We start from the raw sequence: 20,773 nt of genomic DNA on the forward strand, positions 1-20,773 counted from the left end.
CTGTCACCATTTTCAACCATATGCAGCACTTCTTCTCCGGTTAATGGCTCGGGAGGTATGCCATATTCAGGTTTCCCATTAAAAGCTGCACGTTGCCTTCTATATGGATGATTGATTGGTAACCATTTCTATGCCCAATGTAACAAATTTTGTGGCCATTTTTCAACCTGTGACTAGGTGTATCATCGCCGCATATTGGACAAGCTTTATATCCTTTAACAACACAACCAGATAAGTTTCCATAGGCGGGGAAATCATTAATTGTCCACATTAATGCAGCTCTGAGTGTAAAGTATTCTCCATTATGTGCATCATACACTCCTCTAATCCCATCCCACAAAGATTTTAAATCATCAATCAAAGGCTCCAAGTAGACGTCTATATCATTTCCGGGTTGTTTAGGACCGGAAATCAATAAGGTTAACATCATGAACTTTCGTTTCATGCACAGCCATGGAGGGAGATTATATGTAACTAAGATAACCGGCCAACAACTATATCTGCTACTTAGAGAACTGTGGGGATTGAATCCATCAGATGAAAGAGCCAATCTCAAGTTTCTCGGCTCATTACCAAACTCAGGCCATTTATCATCAAGAAGTTTCCAAGACGGGGAATCCGCCGGATGAGACATCTGACCGTCAATTGATTTTCTGGCAGCATGCCAAGTCAAACTCTTAGCTGTCTCATGTGATTGAAACATCCTTTTAAACCTTGGAATTGGAGGAAAATACCACACCACCTTCGCTGGCACACCCTCTTTCAAGATTGAATCTTCGCCTTCCTTCCACCTTGAGATACCACAAGTAGGACAATTAGTTGAATCCTCATACTCCTTCCTATACAAGATGCAATCATTGGGGCATGCGTGCAGTTTCTCATAACTCAGCCCCAATGCACACAAAGTCTTTTTAGCCTCATACATAGAGGTTGGTATTGTATTTCCTTCTGGAAGCAAATCGCCTTGAAGTATCAATAATTCTGTAAAACAGACATCACTCATCCCATGTTTTGCCTTCAAATTATACAACTTCACTAATGCCGATAACTTCGTGTACTTTCTACAACCAGGGTACAGTGGTTGATCTCCATCCCCAATCACATTGGCAAACTCATACGGATCAGAACCAAAATCATTATCATCCATATCAATTTCTTCAGACACAAAACTGTACCTACTATGGCCATCATCTTCTTCAACATTTCTACTAGCATTAGTAGTTGCTTCCCAAGGTTCTCCGTGAAATATCCAATTCTTATAGCTTTGGTCAATTCCATTAAAGTATAAGTGATCCCTTATAATTCCAACCCCAAACAACTTCAAATTAACACATTTAACACATGGACAACGGATATGTGTTGTAGTTAGAAGATTTTCTACAGCAAAGTTCAAAAATGCTTCCACCCCAAACTCATATGCCTTCGATCTTCTATCCGAGTGCATCCATGACTTATCCATCTCCGACACTATAACCTATTATCTATAATAAAGTGAAAATACAGGCAATGACCATCACTATAGCAGATTATACAAAGATCTAATAGCAAGTAATATACAACAGAGACGACGGGTTTTAAACAAAAACAGACGTATTTGGCATATATAGACGATGGATTTTCAACAGACGTCGTCTAATATAAGTAATACAAACGAAGGTTTATGAAACCAAGTATGAAAACAATAAATCCATTCCCAATTCAACATAACATAGGGTGATTAAAAGATCCGACAAAATTAAATCCATTCCCAATTCAACATAACAGATAATGTAATCCATGAACCCATTAAACAGAAAATCCATGAACCCATACTTATAAGCACATTATTAACAGATCGCAAAGCATATACCTAAAACCCTTTAACAAAACAACCTAATATCATTCAATGAATTTACAAGGGGAAGATAGGGTTTGTACTTACAGGTTGGACGAGCTCACAGATTCGACGGAGCAGAAGTGACAGAGCCACTTTTAATTAGAGCAACTTTTAATTAGAGCAGAAGTGAGAGAGCGAAATGTTATGTTGCACGAAATCTGAAAATTTTAGGGTTCAGGGTTAGAAGAATAAGAATAAGAGCCAAATATAAAAAAATTTAGGACGCGCGAAAATTGTTAGAGCGCGCGCTCTTTAAAACGTCGAAAGAAAAACCATGGCGAAAGTTCTACAAGAACCGACGTAAATGTAATATTCCACGACGGAAACACTGAACGTAACGCCGTTTATTTTGACGCTTCATTTTTCGGATTAATTTTAAATTTATTTTCAATATTTTGATATAAAGACGACTGAAAAACCACGTCGGGGTTAAGAAATTGAAAACGTTGTAAATAATAATACACGACTTACATATTAAAATGACGTCGTTTAATGCAGAAACCATGTCGGATAATTTACTGGACGACGTAACATATGTATTCCACGACTCAACCACCGTCGTTAACAATTAATACCCTAAACCCTTAAAACTAAATTATATAATTTTAAAAATTAAGTTTATAAAAGGATTTTTGGTTTTATAGCCTAATATATACCCTAGACTACCCAAAAATTATACTTTAAAAATAAACCCCAATAAATAACAACCCTAATCTCTAAACCCTAGACTCTAAACCCTAAACCATAAAACTAGAAGTGATTTTATGACTCATCAAAATAATTTTGTTTTGGATGTTCATTTTAAATTTTTGTTATTCAAAATGAATTTTTTCAAGCTTTAGGGGGAAGAAAATATATCAATGACTTCATAGGAGTTGACTTTGCATTTTTCTGATTTATTTTAAATTTATTTTGAATATTTTGATATAAAAATAATAAAATATTCTTATCACAACAACAAACCACGTCGGTGTTAATAAATTGTAGACGTTGTAAATTGTAAGAGACGACTAAGTTGTTAAAATGACGTCGTTTAAATGAGAAACGATGGCGGATATTTAACTATCCGACGTAAAATATATATTCCTCGACTTAACCGCTGTCGTTACAAAGTACTACCCTGAACCCTTAAGAAATTGAAGACGTTGTAAACCATAAATGACTCCATTGTTCAAAGAACGTCGTCTAAATATCCTTTTACGTCGGATTTGTTTAAAACGAAACCACAAAAAATGACGGCTTTTGACTTTATTTCGTCGTTGGAAAATTATTACACGTCGGTAACGCATTTTGTATGTTTGTTTTTGTTTTTACTTTAAGAAAACCTCAACAAATTTTTACATTATATATTATAGACAAAATTTGTACATTATACATAAATATCAAGTGTTCAATAATTCCCCTATTTAAGTTGAAGGCAAACAAACTCTGCCCATTCATTCCGGACTTCATCAATTGCTTCTTGGGGTTATGGCTCTTCCTGTTTTCCCTTCGCATACTGCATAAAAACAATGACTATTAGGGTTTATAAATAAAAGGAAATTCAATCACAGACGACCATAACCGACGTAGTATATCTATTCAACGACGGTAATTTTACATGACCGTCGTTGATAATACCAAAAACGACGTAAAATGTTTGAAGGTTATTTCTTCTTACCTTCTTCTCAAACCCCAAGGAAGGATCCATGATGATGTCTTTCATGAAGCGCATCACGTAATACCCGCATTCGACATTGCTGGGTTGCTTTGGTGTGCCTGACAGAGTTTTCCAAATGACTGCCTTACGGCCTGATCTGGCTATGTGGGAATTATAAATTTTTATGGAACTGTTCACGATGTTTTTGGCCTCTTCATCGACCACACGATATCCTGGCAGAGGATCCAGAAAATAGACTGTTTCCCTCTTTGCTCTTACAATCAGCAAGATCCAATGACGGCTGCACAAAATTAATATAAAAACGACGGTTATTTACAAAAACGACGTATTATAATATTTCACACGACGAAATAAAGTAGCAATCGACGACATTATATATTTATCACGACGATAAATAACTACCGACGTGGTTAGTCGTTTCAAACGACTCAATAAAATAAAACACCGACGTGGTTAGTTTATACGCTGTCATTTATTGAAAATCATAAAAACAAAATCCTGTTAAGGAGACTAACCCTGGATTGTAAGGCATCAGGAAAATCTGTTCACCGTCAGTCTTCTGAAGTCGTGATGCTACCATTCGTGATCTGTCAGCTATTGTGCCAGAGCTGGCACTAACTGTAGCAGGGTCGATAAAGCCAACCATTGTGCACATATTTGCTTGTTTTAAAACATCGTATAAGTACCTAAATATATAAAATAATATAAACAAGTCAGCGCAAAAAAAACACACGACGGTTATGTATAACAAAACGACGTATTATAAGGTTCACACGACGTACTGAAATAGACAACGACGTTATAATAAATTTATCACGACGGTACATACTAACGACGTGGTTAGATAGTTAAGACGACGCAATAAATAAACCAACGACGTATTATTTTAGAATGACAAACCTCATATATACAGCAATGACTGTAGCTCCTATTTCCTCCATGCCTGCAAATTGTGTAATATCTTCAGGCAGGAGGAAGGTATCGCGCTCTAGACCAAAGACCTCCTTATCAATTGTAAAGTGCAGGGTCTTATCCTGAGGTACGAGTGTCGTTTCCACATAACGACAAAGGGTTTGTAAAGAAGATGGCGCCTCCATATTTGAATAATCAACAACTTTAGTAACCTGTTTAAAGAAATAAAAAAAATGACGTGGTAATTCAATAAAAACGACGGTTTAAGGAATAAAACGTCGTCTGAAAACAATTTAAACGACGGTGAAACAACCGTCGTGGTGAATTATTTATTACGTCTTAGAAAACAATTCCGCCGTCTAAGTTGTAAACAAACGACGGTTTAAAGAAAAATATCGACGTCTGGAATTTTGAAAAACAAATAAAAAAGGCAAAGTTATGTGAACATACCTGGTCGTCATCTTCTTTCTGCTTTTCATCTTGTTTTTCTTCTTTATTCTCTTCATCTATGACGTCGGGAATGATTAACTCCGTCGTCTAAAAACCACAAAGTTTTAAAAATAACGACGTTTAATGGCGTGTAAAACAAGTAAACTAAATACGACGTGGTATTGAAATACAAACGACGGTTTATGTTTAAAATCGTCGTGGTATGTATTTCAAACGACGGTTTTATTAATAATAACGACGTCTAATGGTTTTTAAAAAAACAGACAATTCAAAGTTCAGATATGTTACCTTTTCTTCCTGATGTTTCCCATTTTTGGCAGTATCATCCTCAAAATGCTGGGATCTCACATCACCTCCAGAGCAGCTTGCTTTGTCAGACATTGGATTTTTGGGACTTTGGCTAATTCTGGGTTTAAGCATGCTTGGATCAAAATTGGGAATTAATTGGGAAAGCTGACTCAGGAAATGCTCCCTCTCAGCCTCTACCAATTGTTTCGTTCTAGCCTCCATCCTTAAAGCCTCTTCCCTTGCCTTAGCCTCCATCTTTCTAGTCTCTTCTTGAAGGAGAACTCTTAAACTGTCCTTCAAACGGTCGTCAAAGCTCACTCTCTGTGGTTTGGGTAAATTGAAATATTGCTTTGGTGAGATCCCAGCACCTACTCCTCTGACTCTGCCTGGATGCTCGGGGCCCAAAGCCATGGTCAGCACATCATTGCTGCCAGAGACGGTGACTTTGCCTTCCGAGACTTGTTTTTGCAAATCATCCTGAAACAAAGATATATAAAAAAGTAAGAACAAAAACACACGACGGTTATTTATATACAAACGACGTATTATATAATTTCACACGACGCAATAACATATAAATCGACGTTATTATAATTTATCACGACGGTAGTTATACCGACGTGGTTAGATTTTTAAAACGACGAAATTAATAAACCACCGACGTCTTATGTAACAGAGGGATGATTCAATACTCACACCTTTAACGACGTTGTTTAAAACATTTCGACGTAGTAATTTAATACAGACGACGCGAAATTGAACCACCGACATCTTATGCTATAATTACAGAAAACAGAGTTGTGATTCCTATTTAGACCTTTAACGACGTGTTTTAAAAAATGTCGACGTGGTAATATCATTCACACGACGCAAAATATAACATAAGACGTAATAAGAATTATTCACAGTTTAATAAAAATTTAAAACAGAGTGAGTAGGCTTACAATTAATTTTGCTTTCTCTGCCACCTTTGGATCAGGGATGTTACCATGTTTGTCCTGTCTAGCTCTCTTCCATAAGGTAGATCGATCAATTTCTACCCCAGGCATGGTTTCCTCTAATTGATCCTCCAAACCAGCATATCCTTTTCGAGACAATCGATGATTGTACTCGAGTTTCTCCCTAATCTGTGCATGTTGAGAATGCACAGACTCAAAATCTTTGGATAGCCTTGAAGCTACAAAGGCATCCCATTGTGCTTTCTCTATGAATTTATATGTTTCAGGGGGTTGGCTTAATCTCTCCCTGTCATTGGTGTATGGAAGGATATAATGCCTCGTTAGTGTAGACTTGAAATCCTTCCATTTCTTGGCAGCAGAAGCTAAGACAGAGTTCTTGCCCCCTTGACCTACTACAAAAGCAATGTCAACTGCTTCCCAAATCTACTCCTTTATATCCTTGGGGATTTGAGCCCATTTCAAGTCCACAAGTGGGACTCTGGAGCGTGCCAACACACCAATATAGGACTGCATCTCACTGTGTGCTTGGCCAATTCCTTTCCCCCTTTTATTGTACTCAACAATTGGCCTCAGTTTCTGAAGTTTTCTCTTCACAACACGAGGCATTGTGCTCATACCTCGACCAGCCTTTGAATCATCAGAGATTGTTGTCGCGCTGGTTGGTTCTGTATCAGCAGATGATGAAGCAAACTTCATCTTCTTCGAAGACTTCATTATCTTCGAAGACTTCTCTTGAGGAGGTACTTGCTCCTTACCTCCATTTTTGTTGGAGCCAGAATCCTTACTTTGGTCTTGGTGAGAAACCATTTTTACAGACAAAACTGCAAGTGAAAATATTTCAAGAAAAGATTAAGAACACAAACGACGGTTATTAATAAAAGACGACGTATGATATGATTTTAAACGACGCAATGAAATAATATCAGACGTAATAAATGTTTAAAACCAAGGTAATTAAACAACGACGAAATAATTGACAACAAACGACGTAATAATTAACTATAAACGACGGAATATTTATATAACGTCGTGGTATTGATGTTCACACGACGTCAGTAGTAATATACCGTCGTCTATATAAGGATCCAAAACCCTTCTTTCTTTCTCTGTGAATGTTTGATTGCAGATTTGATTTTTCTGAACCATGGTTTTTGTTTTCTAATTTGATAAAATACAAGGCCAAGAAAGAAAGTTTTGGAATCTTATATAGACGACGGTATTTTAATATGACGTCGTGGTATTAACATTCACACGACGTAAAACAATAAGATACTGTCGTCTATATTAGATACCAACCCTAATTTCTTTTTCTTTATATTTTATCAAATTAGGGAAAAACAAAAACCATTGTTCAGAGAAATCAAACCTGCAATTAAACAAGCAAATAAAAAAAAGACTATAATTTTAAAAACAACTTTGTCAATTTTCAGACGACGCTAGAACGACTGACGAACCGTCGTGGTCTACATATTTAACCACGTAAATAAGAAGCTACCGTCGTCTTATTTAGTTGAGGTAGTTGTCTTCAAAGTTGGAAACTTTCCCTCTTTGTCTGTATATTTTTTCGAACTTGGAAAGAAGTAAAATGATTTTGGCCAGAAAAAAGGTAAAAAGATTTTTCAAACAAAAAACGTATGAGCATGCAAAACAGCAACCAAAATAGTGAAAATGAAAGCTTACCTTTTACGTGCAATGAAAGCAAGAGGAAGACGATCGATGTTTAAGTTCAGAGACGACGAAGAAGACGAGAGGAAGACGATGAGATACTCTGAAAGTGTTCTGACAAGGAAAAAAGTCTAAAAGTTTTCTCTGGGAGATTGAAATTTTTAATCGGGTTTGGAAACAGTGCATGTGTAAGACAGGTACACGAAAAGTTGCTTACATATAAAACCATTTCAAAAAATAATACGGCGGTTACATATAACTACGACGTATAAATTACAAAATACGACAGTACGTTTAACTTCGGACGTGGTAAATAAGTACGACAGTAGTGTTGTAGGTACCGTCGTAGTAAACTCAAAAATTAAAGTACATAAGTAATAACTCGCGTCATGGTAGATCATTTAACACGTCGGTTTTATTAATGTACCGACGTGGATTTATGTAATATACGTCGGTCATAACGACGTTGATTTTAAAATTTAAACGGCGGTTTTTTTGTAAGGACCGCCGTTGGTTTTAAAAATTTATTCTATAAATTTGCCGCTTTCATTCATTTTCGGTTTACATTTAGGGTTCCAAGTTCTTCCTCTCTCAAAGACACTGTCTCTCACATCTCAAAGACAGTAATTTGGATGTCTTTCTCAAAGAGAAATTGAGCTTACTCGCATCAAATCTATGTGCACAAGAAGAAGCTTGTCAACTAGCCTTCTCACTTCCTTGATCAAGCCTGATAGGACATTTAGTGCTTCTGAATACTCCTTGCTTTCCATCAAAAGAGATGCAAGCCTGGCCTCCACTCGCTGTCGAAGGAAAGTTCGCTTCTCAGGGAAATCTAAAGATCAGATGTGCCTGATCCTCTGCTTGATTTTCTTGGCTAAGAAGATCCGTCAGATTTGTGATAGCCTCTTCCTTTATCCGTAGAGCTTCAGAAGAAGAAGATGGGTTTCAAGAATGCGATAAAGAATAGAAATGGCTTCATGAATGCGATAAAGCATGAGCAATCGAATCAGTGCTTTGAACTATACTCTGAACTATACAAGTCAATGCTTTGAACTATACAAGTCCTGCAGAAAGATAAATGACCAAACTGTTAAAGAAACTGAAACTATTAAAGAAATCATAAACTAACACGACGCAATATTTGTTTTGCGACGTGGAATCTTTTCATTTAACGTCGTTAGGTTTAATATAACCGACGTGGATTTGAATTGTTAAATTATGAATAGAAATTTTTTTCCCGTGACCTTTCAGTTTATTTTTCAATTACAGTGCGTTATAAATAGAGTTTTTTTTCCGGAGGAAATTTAAAATGAAGGAAATTAATGTTCTGGATTATGTTAAGTTTCTTTTTTGGATGACAGATTTCAATTCTTGTCATTAAGTAGATCTACCGACGTAGGATAAGAAAATAAAGGAAAAAATTGTTAACAAAAATTCTTATTAAGACGACGGTTTAAATTAAAGGTACGACGTATAAAATTAATAAATACGACGTTAAATTTTATAGTACGATTTAAAGATAACGTCGTAGAACTATACGAGAATAACGTCGATATATTTATATTTTTCGTCGTTGTAAATTAATTTAATACGGCGATATTTTGTATTTTTAAGCCGTCGATTTGTTTGTAATTATACGGCGTCTTATACGAAAATTTCGTCGTGTTATTTTATGAGTAAAAACGGCGGCTTTTATTGAAATCGTCGTCTTTACTTTCTACGTCGGTCGATTCATAACTTATGCCGTTCTTTGTTGGCTTTGATTTTACACTGCGGAAATCTGTTTCAAATAGACGTCGGTTTTTTAATTAGGTACGTCGTTGTTTTTGAACAGCCATTTGAATCTCCATTTTTAGTTGTCTAAGGTGGTATTACACGACGGTGTTTTTAGAACCGTCGTCTTTTTAAAAACCACGACTGTTTTCACTTTGACCGTCGTTGTTTTCTGGTTGTCTTTTTCACTTTTTGTAGTAGTGTCTTTTGGCCCTTTCAGGGCTAGGGCCCCATTCTTCCAAGAAAATGACATTTAGGATTTGGATTTTGGGGAATGCTATGGTGTTAGCATTTTCACCTCTATGACGATGATAATTGTAGTAGTGAGGGGGTGAGTAATTGTCTCAATTCCACATTTAAACAAACAAAGGCTCACAAAACTCTCCAAAATATACGCATTAATTCTTTGCTTCTTTTCCCTTTATAAGAAGCAGAAAGCCCTGTCTAATTCATCATCAGCAATACATAGAATAGAACCAACACTAGCAAACTCAACATCAACAATGTCGACACAGACTACCGTCCTTGTCTTTGCCTTTTGTTTCTTGTCCCTCCTCAGTTTCACTTACTCCAACACCACCGACGACAAAATCTACCTCACCGGCCTGGTCTACTGTGACAACTGCTAATTGAAGTCTATGACCGAGATGAGTAAGATGATTCCAGGTACGTAACGTTAATAAGTAGGTAACAAACTACCTAAATGTCGATTATAAGATTTGAATATAAGATTTATGCATGCATGCATGCACATTGCCCATTGATCAGGTGCAAGGGTGCGATTGGAGTGTAGGGAGGGGGGGAACATAAAATCCAGCTAAGAGGCCGAAACCAACCAGCTTGGACTGTACGTGTTTAAGTTGGACAAATCTAAGGAGCCTGTGGATGATTGTCAAGTGACACTGCTACACAGCCCTGACCCTGAATGCAAGATTTCCCACGAAGTCGACCCTAACAACAAATCAAAAACTGCACCGGTGGCCACCCGGAAGCTCAACCTATTGGAAGGAGACAGCGTCGATGTCATCGCACCAAGCCACCGCGTTGCCTACCCTTTTGGTTTGGTTGTTGAGAAAGCTCATCCCGAGTGCGAGCAGTTCGCCAAAGCACGCAAGCATTTTCAGAACTAATTTAAGGAATTGAAGACGAAAACCATCTGAAATTAAATCAATCTCCAATTTCAGTGAATTTTTCTTTTTGATTGCAAAGAGAGATGAATTTTTCTTTCTGATATTCACAGTTATGTTTCGTGAATTCACAACTAGTATAAACAAAGAAGTGTAATTAGAAGTGGACTCAAGTATTATATCCGTGAAGATATTGCCATGTCGATTAATCTACTCTTTTTATTTTTTACTTTATTAATTCTTAATTAAGATTCAATTTAGGACCTATTTAAAGAGAAGTAAAATACGATTTAAAATCTATCTTATAACCTAATAATCTCCTAATCAAAATACTAAACTTTTAACATGTCACCTATCAATTTAGCCCTTAATTATACTAAGCTTAAATTCCATGGTCCATACTAGTTTGATTTTTATTTTTTATTTTGGTGTGAAAATTTGGTATTTTCTTTAAAATAATGTGCTAGATAGCGTGAAAGTAGCAAATAAATAATGATGTGTGCAAATTGGATTTGACACACATCACAACCCATATCATCATTAATGCCCTAAAAATTGAATCATTCAGTGCCCGGTTAATACGTTAAGTAGTTTATGAAATGATTAAGATCGAAGAGAATCCATGACTTGTAATGGATCACTTGTTCATTTTCTTAAAATAATAAAAAAATAAAGTCGCAATACTGACTCCATTCGTAATTCCATCAATTACTCGTCTATCAAAAAAATGAGTTAGTTCAGCTAATCTTCTTATACCGTTAGTAAAGGATAATGTGAAATTAGGAAATAAATAATGATTAACGGCCCCAGAACATTGAATTATTGTGTGCCTAAGTCAGAAATTCTTCAAGGGCACGTAGACAGGTCCCCATCTAGTATACTATGAGGAAAAGGACAGCCCACAACAAGTTTATGTCTATAAAATCCCAGATGCTCATTGAATGTCTTGTGCCTATGAAAGATTAAATATATTTTCATAGAATACGTATCAATTGTGCTTATTTACTTTTTACCATGGCTCTCACAAATCAAGACCAGTACCTCTGCTTAGCTTTTCCTTTCATTTTGGCCATTTGCTCCTCTCAAGCATCGTCTCGCCAAATTTATTATGTGAAAAAACCATGTTGGCGAGACATGAAGACTGGATGGCTCAATTTGGGCCAGTTTTTTTTTATAAGGATGCTGAGGAGAAAGAGAGGCTATTCGTGATATTCAAGGCCAACTTGGAGTTCATTAAGGCTTTTAACAAACACATGAGCCAGAACTACTTCACTCTAAGCTTAAATGAATTTGCAGACCTAACCAATGAGGAGTTTCAGGAAATTCGTAATGGTTACACGAAACGATCCTCCAAATCGATCATGTCCAATTCCACGAAAGCTACATGTTTTAGATATTGAAATGTCACTGATGTGCCTCCTTCAGTGGAATGGAGAGAAAAGGGTGCAGTGACGCCTATCAAGGACCAAGGCAAATGTTGTAAGTATTAAACAAGTTGTTAAATGATGACGCATTCACTGTTTCACAACATAACATGTTATTGAATGATGAGGCATGTTATTTCAATTTTATAGGGTGTTGTTGGGCATTCTCAGCAGTGGCAGCTACAAAAGGGGATAACAAGCTCAAAACCAGAAACTTAATCTCACTATCAGAGCAAGAGCTTGTGGATTATGACACGACAGGTCAAGATCATGGCTGTGAAGGTGGTCTAATGGATGACGCTTTTCAATTCATCCAACGGAACAAAGGTTGACAACTGAAGCTAATCACTCCTACCAGGGTTACAACACTCAGAAGGCTGCATCCCAAACAGTGTCCATAAACGGGTACGAGGATGTGCCTAAAAACAACCAAAATGCTATGTTGCAAGCCGTCGCTAACCAACCAATTTCTTTTGGAATTCAGACTATGATCTGAATTATAACTTGCATTCTACAAATGCTACTAAATGAGTAAAGGTTTCGGAGAGATTTTCAGAATGAGAGAGAGCTTGAGGAAAGAGCAAAAAGATGAATTCTATTCTTCTTCTCACACACACACTGTGCACTAATAACAGTTGGAACAGGAAATTCGCAAATTACATCATTCAAATCTAGCCATCCATTCTTCTATTCTAAGATTACATCTTAGCTGTCCACTTGGACTGTAATCCAAGGGCTCACATTTAAATCTGTAAATTTAAACTAAATACAACATCATATCAGCTAAAACAGTTATATTTCAACACTCCCTTCTAAGTGTTTAGCTGAGATTACTCCAAGCTTTCTTCTCAGGTATTCAAACCAATCTCTTGCGAGAGCCTTAATAAAGATGTCTGCAGTTTACTCTTCAATTTTGCAATATAGTAAATCAATCTCTCCATTTTGCAAAGCATCTCGAATGAAGTGAAACCTCCTGTTTATATGCCTTGTCTTATGATGATGCACATGATTCTTGGTTATGGCAATAGCAGAGGTATTATCACATAGAATTGTAGTAGCACCCACATGTTCTTCACCAATGTCTAAGAGAACGAAGCGCAACCAGATTGCTTGTGCAGTAGCTTCTGCTGCACTAACATACTCTGCTTCTACTGTAGACAGAGCTACACTACTTTGCTTGACTGAAGCCTAGGAAAACACACCTGATCCAAGATTAAATGCATATCCAGAGGTGCTTCTCATGTCATCCTCGCTCCCTGACCAATCACTGTCACAGTAGCCAATGAGCCTTGCTTCTTTTCCTTTCTCATATGCTATGGCATAATCAAATGTGCCTTGAATGTACCTCAGTACCCTTTTGGCAGTTCCCATATGTTTTCTAGTAGGCCCATGCATAAATCTAGCGAAAAGACTTGCTGCAACCATGATGTCCGGCCTTGTTGCAATCAAGTACAACAGACTTCCAACTATCTGCCTATAAACCACTTCATCAACTTGTTCACTCCCATCTTCCTTGGATAGCTTCTCATTCATTGCAAGAGGAGTAGCCACTGCTTTACAGTCCTTGAAGCCAAATTTGTCTAGCAATATCTTAGCATATTTCTTCTGGTGCAAGAAAATGTAAGACTCAGTTTGTATCACTCCTAACCCCAAGAAATGGTGAAGCAAACCAAGATCAGTCATTTCATATTGCATCATCATTTCGGTTTTGAACTCCATCATGAAGGCTTTTGAGCTTCCAGTGTAGATAATATCATCTACATATAAAGAAACAATAATAATACTACTTTCTGCAGCCTTTACATATAGTGTTGCCTCACTAGGACTTCTCTGGAAACTTGCCTTGATGAAGTAAGAATTGATTCTTCATACCAAGCTCTTGGAGCTTGTTTAAGTCCATATAATGCCTTCTTGAGCCTATACACTCTGTCCTCTTTGTTCTTAATCATAAAACCAGGAGGTTGATCCACATACACCTCTTCACGCAACACTCCATTCAAGAATGCAGACTTCACATCTAACTGAAACAGTTTCCACCCCTTTTGTGCAGGCAATGCCACTAATTTTCTAATGGTATCCAGCCTAGCAACAGGTGCAAAAGTTTCATTGAAATCTATCCCTGGCTTTTGAGAATAGCCCTTTGCCACTAGTCGAGCCTTGTCTTTTTGAACTGTACCATCTAAATTCAGCTTGGTTTTATAAATCCATTTGACACCAATTACTGGTTTATCAGTTAGTCTATCAACCAACTCCCAAGTTTTGTTCTTCTCTATAATTTCTACCTCATTCTCCATTGCTTTCTACCATGCTTCATCCTTAACAGCCTCTTCAAAGGTCTCAGGCTCGATAATACACAAGTTACATCTTGCATACACTTCTACAATACTCTTGTATTTCAGAGGTGTGTGATCAACATCCAGTGATATTGAGTCAGGATCAACATGCCCCTATTCTGAAATCTCTTCTTGACTCAGGCTAGAATCATTAGATTCCTCTTCTCTCTCAGTGAGTGTCTCATTAAGAGGTGTTGAGATATCACATTCCTTTTGTGCATTCCAATCCCAAACAGATGCCGCATTGAATATCACATCCCTGGAAATAATCATTTTTTTTCAGATGCAATGTTATATAGTCTGTAGCCTTTTTCATAGTTGCCATACCCAAGAAATATACATCTTGTGCATAGCACAAAGAACCAAACACTCTTAAATGCTTAACTCCTAGCTTTCTACCACTATAAGCTTCAAATGGAGTTTTCTTGTCTAAGGCCTTAGTTGGACATCTATTCTGAACATACACTGTAGTGTTTACTGCCTCAGCCCAAAATTCTAGAGGCATCTTCTTCTCAATCATCATGCATTTAGCCATCTCCATAATTGTTCTGTTCTTTTGTTCTGCTATTCCGTTTTGCTATGGTGAATATGCCACAGTTAGCTGCCTTTCCATTCCCATGTCTTCACAAAATTTGTTGAATTCATTGGAAGTATATTCTCCCCCCTGTCACTTCTTATTTTTTTCAATTTATATCCACTTTGTAGCTCAACAGTGGCTTTAAATTTTTTTAAAGACATTAAGGACTTCTGATTTGTATCTCAAGAAATAGATCCAACACATATGAGTACAATCGTCTATGAAGGTAAGAAAATACCTATTTCCAGCTTTTGTAACAGTCTGCATTGGTCCACAAACATTTTTGTGTACCAACTCGAGTAGGATTGTGGCTCTGCTTGTTGCTTCTTTTGGAAAGGAATCTCTGCAATGTTTTTCAAAAGTACACCCCTCAACAACTTCAGTGACAAGCTTAATTTCTGGCAATCCAAGTACCATTCCCTGATCTTACAGCAACTTCAAACTGGTGAAGTTTAAATGCCCCATTCTTCTATGCCAAACTAAAGTTGATGACTCTACATTTGCTCTTAATGCAACCTGTAAAGTTGTGTGAAGCTTCAAAGGAAAACTTCTGTTGCCTTTCATTTGCACCTTAGCAACTAGATTTGATAAAGAACAATCATCATAAATTTCAACCTTATTGGCTCCAAAAATCAGAACATATCCATGCTTCATCATTTTCCCTACACTGAGCAAATTCTCCTTGAGACCAGTGACTAACAGTGCTCCTTTGACATACCTTCTTCCCATCTTAGTGTCAACAACAAGATTTCCTTTTCCAACAACATCAACCAATTGTCCTGTCCCCATTGCAACTTTTGCAGTTATATTCCTATCAACATCAACTAATACATCTTCCCCACCAGTCATATGGTTGCTGCATCTGCTATCCAAATACCATACTGTTCACCCGTTTTGTGTTTGTTCCTGTGATGGTAGGGCAAAGTTCCCTATTGCCTTGAAAACCATTTACTGGTCAACAAGTCAACTTTCTTTACTGTGCGAGCGTGCCACTGCTAGCAATGAGAAATCCTAGAAGACTTTAAAAATAGATAACTTGCACCCCAAGTTACTGATTTCTAACCAAACGGTTGTGAATTTGGGTGAGGAATATCTCCCAAGTAAGTTCTTTTCTTGCCTCAGACTGGTAAGTACTTCATAATTTTTCATAGTATAAAACTGGTAGTTCTAGCCAGAATAAATGATGAGAAAATGAACTATTTTTAGGTAGAATTGCCTTTTACAAAACTCAAAAGGGAAAAGCCAACTCTAGAAAGACAAAAAGAAGGCTGGACTTCCATTTCTGCCTGGATAGATGCTTCTGATCCGGGCTGGACTGGGTATGCCTGTGCTGGACTGGACTGTCAGCAACTTCAATTTCAAGTTTCAGCTCTAAATCGATACAAACGTTTGAGTTTGGCAGAGCTTTAATTTATTTCAAGCCCTGGAAGGCTTTTTGAACGGACATAATTACGGCCTCTTTAGTCTGAAGGGGGCAGAAGTGGCTGGACTCAAGGATTACTGAGTTGGAACTGCACTGTGATACTTGTTTTGCTTGATCAGGGCTCTCCATAAATTTGTTGAGGTTTTCATATTTGTGAAAACCTAGTCTCTGCTTGTTTTGGCTTTTGCTGAACCAAATTTGTAACAAGAGAAATCTCGTTTTAAATTGCTTTTGGATGCTTCAGTTTGTTTGAAGGTTCTTTGAGATCAAGTGATCATTTTGAGTTTTTGTCTTTTGACTGATTTTTTGGTTGTTTGATTGATTGTCTGATCTTTTGCTCTGTTCACCCTCTCCTATATTTATAAGAGATGCTTTGGAGTGGTGCTTCTAATTCTTTTAATAATGGGCGGCAAAATTTCTCAAAAGATCTTTCATTTTTAAATGCAAAGAAAAAGAGTTTTTATCAATTTTGGTAGATAAGCTTTCTATAGTCAGTTCCTAAGGCAGTTACTTCCCTGTATTTCTTGAAAAAGAAACCTAACCCTTCTTCCAATTTAACTGCTCTTTGTGAGAGTTCAAACTGTGATGGTTTAGTTTTGATCTTCCAGATGAACAACTCCCTGCTTCCCACTTATCTTTTTAGAAAATATGGCCTGCTTATCCCGTGGAAATGATGTCTAACGAATTTTTTTGGATATAGAAAAGGATTCTGATCTTTTAGCCCCAAAGTTTCAGGGAAGTCTCTCTGCTAATGACCTGCTTTCATTAATTACCAATCAACTCTCTTGTGATAGTTGAAATTGTTGACTTTTCAAAGTCATGTATTCACTTGGGCTCTGAGAATAGACTTTCCAAAAATCTGCTGATCTTATACTCCGTGTTTTGAGATAAATGGTGAGTATTTAGATGCTGGGCCCAATCCAATTCTTTTTTATGTACTCTAGTGATCAATTGCCACTTAATTTGGCATTTTTTTTTACAACTTTGCCATTTCGTAAAAGACGTGGGCCTTTCTTCTTTTTTAATTATGCCAAGCCCAGTTTGAGTTGAGCTATGGGCTGATTTCTTTCTTTTCTTCTTTTTCGAAGCCCAAGTTTATTGTCGTGGTTTCGACAGATCACTGGCTGGGCTTTTTTGAATTTTGGGCCCTCGATTCCTGTTTATTTTGCAAAGCCCAGACTGCTTGGGCCCTTTGGCGTTATTCTGGGCTCTTTAGTGTTGGGCTAGGTGCACAGGATTTTGGCCCCAACACATACATCATCACATCCTTTTACACTAGCAGAACCTTTATTACTAGCATAAAACATGGTTGGTGTGGATTCGGTCTGAGTAGCATAGTTGAGCTGTTGTGCTGGTTTCTTGCTATAGCAATCTTTTGCAATATGACCAAATTTGTCACAGTTGTAACATTTTGGTTTTCCCTTAAACCGAAAATCACCAAAATGTAGTTCGCCACAATGTTTGCAGGGGTTTCTGGCTCCATCAGTTGATATATTATCCCACTTTTTGCCTTTTGTCCTCCAATTCCTTTGATCCCTAAAACCACTTTGACTTCCACTGTAATTTTTTGATTGGGATTCACACAAAGACTAGCAAATGCTTTCTCAGTCTTATCTCCAAAGTGCCTATCTAGCCATAATTCAAAACTCTTCAAAGAGGTTACCACTTCTTGTACCTCAATTTCATCCAAATCCTTAGAATGCTCAATAACAGAACAGATTGAATCATAAGCTGATGGCAAACTGATTAGTAATTTTTGTAACAATCCTTGCTCTAGCTAAATCCTCTCCATAGCTCCTCATTTGGTTTATCAGATCAAACAGTTTGGTAAGATAAGCAGAAAGGGACTCATCATCTCTCATTCTCGTATATTCAAATTCTCTAAGTAGACCTTGCAATTTAACACTTCTAACCTGTTTATCACCATGGAATTCCTTCATCAAGATATCCCAGGCTCCCTCAGAGGTTTCTTCATGAGAGAATCGAGGGAAGATCTCATCAGACACTGCTCCTTGAATAAGACCCAGCGCTATAGCATCCTTCATGAGTAGCTCGGTGAGAGTCATCTTCCCAGCACCACTCGATTCTTCCTTTTCTTTCTTCTTTGCATCAGATTCGTCAGCTCCCTTCGAATTTGAGCACTCTATTCCCTTCTCAACTAATTCCCAAAGCCCATGAGATTTGAAAATGGTTTTCATTCCTATGCTCCAGTTTTCATAGTTATCACCGCCAAAGATCGGCACTCTCAGCTCACCACCTCCATACCCTGCCATGTTAGACACAGATCGCGAAACCACTTTTCCAAATTTCAGTTCGTTTTCTTCACAGATTTAATCGACCAAAGTTAACAATCGAACCTGGCTCTAAGGCCATGTTAGAATTCAAACTATGGTCTGAATTATAACTTGCATTCTACAAATGCTACTGAATGAGTAAAGGTTTCAGAGAGATTTTCAGAATGAGAGAGAGCTTGAGGAAGGAGCAAAAAGATGAATTCTGTTCTTCTTCTCACGCACACAGTGTGCACTAATAACCTGGAACAGAAAATTCCCAAATTACATCATCCAAATCTAGCCATCCATTCTTCTATTCTAAGATTACATCTTAGTTGTCCACTTGGATTGTAATCCAAGCGCTCACATTTAAATCTGTAAATTTAAACTAAATACAACATCATATCAGCTAAAACACTTATATTTCAACATTTCGGTTGCCATTGACGCAAGTGGCTGTACATTCCAGTTTTATTCAAGTGGTGTGTTCACTGTGGTATAAACTTAGATCATGGTGTTACCGCAGTTGGATACGGGACTAGGACTAGTAGTGATGGGACTAAATACTGGCTGGTGAAGAATTTTTAGGGCACATGGTTGGGGGAGGATGGATATGTGACGATGCAAAGGGGCATTCCTGCCAAGGAAGGACTCTGTGGCATTGCTATGGAAGCTTCTTATCCAACCGCATGATTAATTAAAATGCATATATGTCATAATATAGTGTGGTGTATAAAATATGTATAATTGAATAATATAGAAAGACGCTAGCTATGAGCTGCTATCCTTCCACTTTGAAATCCATGCCTCAAAACATAGAAACAATTAACCCATGACGTGGATTTGCTCTTAAAATCTCACTCAATGAATTAGCAGCTATAGCTATGAGGTTGACATGTTTTCATTACCATTGCAAGGTTAAATCAAGTTAGATTAAGGGTGCATATTTTTGCTCACCATCATTCTTAATATTTGACATGTGTCTATGGGTATAACCATATAGTTCTATAAATATATAACTATGATTATGTCAATGAACACGTGTCAAGTGTTAAAATGGGTAGTGAGAGTACACATTTGGTTAAAGTGGTGAGTAAATATATTCCCTTAGAGTAATCACATGATCATGTCACTGATCCTACAAGGTAAAACTGTGAAACGACGTCATTACACTTGTTCGGAGGTGGCATGGATTGGAAACACGTAATTAACCATATATATAACATCAATTTACAACTTAATTATACTTATTCTTAAAGCCATTTCTGATCGGACATTTTTGGAGAAATTAATTTCTCAGGCAAGTAAATGGCAGCAGAAGAGGACCGGAAAATTTAGGTGCCAGTAGAAGAGAAAAACTCTCTCGCACGTACCTGGTTTATGGAAGTTTGCTGTAACAGGAGAGCTAGATAAAACTTAATTTGAAAAATTCTAGGATACGTAACTAGAGCTTACAAGGTGGTGTTGTTGACTGGCTACAACTTCAAATACAAACCGTTGAGCTAGCTTGCTGTGCGCAGTATATAAAGATTATTTAGGACTAGCTAGGCTCATAATTAATATATACATATATATATAATTACTTTATATTTTTAAAGAGGGGGAAGTACAATATTATGATGAAGAGATGAGTCTTTTTGCCAATTAAAATGCACCATTTATATATTCTGTATCCAGATTACCTTTTGCATGATCTTGCCATGAACATCCAAAAATGCACCAATCTAGTTAAAATTCAAAACAAATTTAAAGATTTTTACATCGTAGTTAAAGGAAATTCATTGTTCCTATAACTTGTGCTTCCTATACACACACAAATTCCATGAATCAATTGACAATGTGATATTAATATTACCATATAACATTTTCAACATTTTCATCTCGTCCTAGCATTCAAGTAAAGAAAAGAATACACGTATACTTGGATTGTTGATGTCTAACTTTGACTCAACGGATTAAGATCGTAAAAACGACACATTCACATCATGACACACACTCAAGTCAGGCTACGTCCATAATATACAATTAGTGAA

General features: G+C 37.0%; 1 pseudogene; it reads left to right on the forward strand.

Moving 5' to 3' along the window:
- Positions 11,725–19,433, forward strand: LOC18776962 (annotated as a pseudogene).

This window comes from Prunus persica, chromosome G5 (genome assembly GCF_000346465.2).
Source record: "Prunus persica cultivar Lovell chromosome G5, Prunus_persica_NCBIv2, whole genome shotgun sequence".
NCBI classification, from domain to species: Eukaryota; Viridiplantae; Streptophyta; class Magnoliopsida; order Rosales; family Rosaceae; genus Prunus; species Prunus persica.